Below are 3,295 nucleotides of genomic sequence, written 5' to 3'. Positions count from 1 at the left end.
TTGTTGCATCTCCTACAGAACAAATAAAAAAGATACATAATCAAGGTTGCAAAAAGCGTTTTGTATGGTGGCAAGTTGAGAGGAGTGCAAGACAATTTTTTGCTAGGTCTAGCACAAGACATTTTGTATTATAACAAGTTAGAAGGAAAATTTCATGATAAAAATAACATACATCATGTAATGTGAAGAAGTAAATATAGTCTATTTAAGGGGAAGTAGCAGCCCAGGAGAGGCAAACATCACGCAAAGCCTAATGACATAGCATTATAAATTATAAGTTCAGTAGTTCATACTTGAAAATAAGTTTTTTATTCTGAGAATCTTATTTGAAAGACTTCTCTCACAAGTCATAAAGGGAAAATTCCACACAGATATGCACGCGAACAGTTCGACACATAGTGACATAAATACATAAGATAAAAGTAAAGTACTTAACAAAGGGCACTCGTGCATCCAGGACTCCACAATTGTCAATACTCATTCTGATCCTCTGATGCAAGGCTTGTTCATATCTTCTATTGATGCAAGGCTTCGGCTTGAGTCAGTTTAGGATCAATAGGACGTGTCCACTTGTCAATGGGACCTAACTTGTGTGCCTTCGCGCTTCCGATACAAGTAGCTTCGTCATCTCCAGCGCAAGAAATATTCACAGTTTGTTTGAGCTCTAGCTCATGGGCAGTCTTCTGCCTCCTCTTATTAGATGACTCTTCAAGAGATTTCTTGCACTTGTCTTTAGCTTCCTGTGAGCTTTTCTTGCATTTGGCCACATCATTGCCAACATGAGCCACATGTTGCTTGTGACGATAAACACCCCCAGTGCTCACATGGTTACAGAAAATACACTTCACTTTATCCTTGTTAGAAGCATCAACTAGACTCCCGTACTCCCATCCTACACCATCCGAGTTTCTCTTAAGGACATTCTCCTCCTGCAATGTCAATGTTGCCTTTGTCTCGGACATCCTCGAAATACTGAAATACACAACAAGCAAAAGTTCAGTAATTCGCTTCCCTAATGTTAAAAAAATGGACCAGATCTATGAAAGTCCAGACTACAAATAGGCGTAAATCCAGATATTGATCAAAGTAACAATTCAGTATATCATGTCTGTACGTGTATGCGTAAGTCCACATCCGAGAAATACCGAAATAAACACCAAGCAATAGTTCAGTAATCCGATTCGCTAATGCTAAAAAAATGGACTAGATCTACCAAAGTCCAGACTACAAGTAGGTGTAAATCCAGATAATAAACAAAGCAACAATTCAGTATATCATGTATGTACGTGTATGCGTAAGTCCACATCCTATAAACATATAGCAGAAGATAAATCATTAAGTGCTTAATTAGGTATAGAATTTGGTTCCTGTAGCAAATGGAAGAATCAGAGCAATATACATTATAATATCATAATTTACGCAGAGCAACATAAAATATATAGCAAGCTGCATACCAAGAGATTCCAAGAATAAAATCAAAAAATCCATTAAGGAAATAAAAAGAACATTCTTTTTTCTGCATTAGAAACTTAAATGTGTTGCATTCGAAACTTATTTACTATTGCAAGTTGCAATGCTCAATACAGATTTAGAAGCAATTTCCTTTTTATACCAACTGAATAACCCCTCTGGTTAAAACGACAGCACACCCATATTGTAATTTGAACCACCATGTGAAAGAACCTCATGTCTCTACATTCAACATTACCAGCAGCCACATCCACACGCGTATGATCCTTCTTTTAGACTAGTACTAGTACGAGTTAATGTCAAGTGTGTCACATCTTGGCATCATGCAACAGAATATGATCCAACTTCTACACTAGTACTAGACTACTAGTACTGCCCAGTACCACCAATTGGCATTATGCCACATATATAACTTAGTAACTGAGAAAACCATAGAGCAAGCTTCAGTAACATCAATAGTGTCCGGGATGTTTACCTTCAGACCAGTCGATGCTCCCCTGGTTCTTCAGGTGCAAATCTTCCTTGGGTATATTAATTTATGATGTTGCAGCTAGCTAGCTTCTGTGTAGTTTCTCTCGTCGGTCAATCACAGGAGGTAAGATATGGCCAAGTGCTGACTGCTCTACTCTCAACCTAATGGAGCCCATCATCATCGGTTGCCCGTAGTACAGATAAGCATCATAGTAGCAAGCAATACGGCAAAGTTGAACGACCTGATGTGGTGAAGCTGAACGGCTTGGACACAGCGAGGTCGGAGCTGCAGTTGGAGAAGGCAGATGGGGAGGTACACGAGCTCCTTCCAGGAGGCTTTACAACATTCCACTAGGGCGGCGGCTTGGAGGTCAAGCACGGCCCCTGCGGCTGACCAAGAGCGGCTCTTCTTGTCGGATGCGATGGAGGTGGCCGTGCGGTGCAGATTTGGTGGCAGCAGCAGGTGTGAGCATAGGTTGCCAGGGAGGATTTGACCAGCCTCGTGGTGGTTTTATTATCCCTTGCACTGAAGTTCAATCACCCCGGTGATGGCAGCAACCAGCGTTGGCTGCAGAGGAGAGCTGCAGGACTTGAGGTGTTTCGCTGGAGAAATCGGCGCAGCGGTCTCCGCTGACGGCAAGGGCAGGGCGACTGGGCGGCCGATGGGAGGGATCAGGGCACGCCACGACTCCGACGCGGATTTTGGAGAAGCGCTCGTGAGCACTACAGAAGGGGGCGACGCCGAGCAGTGGCCACTGGACATGGGGCGCAGGTGGCGGCGCGGGGAGCCTGGGAGGTAGGTGGTCGTGGCGCCGCATGGTGGCAACCGGACCCCGGCCTCCGGCGTCCGAGACATGGGAGCCTGGCGGTAGGCGCACCTGGTGGCGGGGAGGTGGTTGGGGCGAAGGGCGGTGGCCGTTGGGGAGGAGGCATGCCGGCCGTGGGGGAGGAGGCGGCGGTGAGATCCAAGGAGGATGGCGGCGGCGGCGCGATCCAGAGAGGGTAGTGGCAGCGTTCGTGGGAGGGGATCGGGAAAGGTCAGGGGTGGGGATCGGGGAGGTGGTAGACGAGCGGGCCTGCGTGTGGCCTTTTTCTTTTTTTGCTCCGTGGGTTCGGGAGTTCGGGAACACCAAATCGGGCCTATATAGGATGATTGTGATCCAAATATCTATTCTAATCCTGGGATTAGAATAGTGTTATATATATATCCACTCGGATGTAGGTTTTCATAAAGTATTATTGTTGACATTACCCTTGAGGTAAAAGGTTGGGAGGCAAAACTATAAGCCCCTATCTTTCTCTATGTCCGACTAAGGCTTTGAACCCATAAGTATCGCATGAGTGTTAGCAATTG

At 45.3% G+C, this 3,295-nt stretch overlaps 1 pseudogene; it reads right to left on the bottom strand.

Moving 5' to 3' along the window:
• Nucleotides 1–506: 506 nt before the first annotated feature.
• Nucleotides 507–2,759, bottom strand: LOC147965514 (uncharacterized; annotated as a pseudogene).
• Between the last annotated feature and the right edge of the window lie 536 nt (nucleotides 2,760–3,295).

Source organism: Triticum urartu, chromosome 6A (genome assembly GCF_056163025.1).
Source record: "Triticum urartu cultivar PI428250 chromosome 6A, HENAU_Tu73, whole genome shotgun sequence".
Taxonomy (NCBI): Eukaryota; Viridiplantae; Streptophyta; class Magnoliopsida; order Poales; family Poaceae; genus Triticum; species Triticum urartu.
Note: the sequence above shows the minus strand (reverse complement) of the source record. Positions and strands in the feature narration are given on the sequence as shown.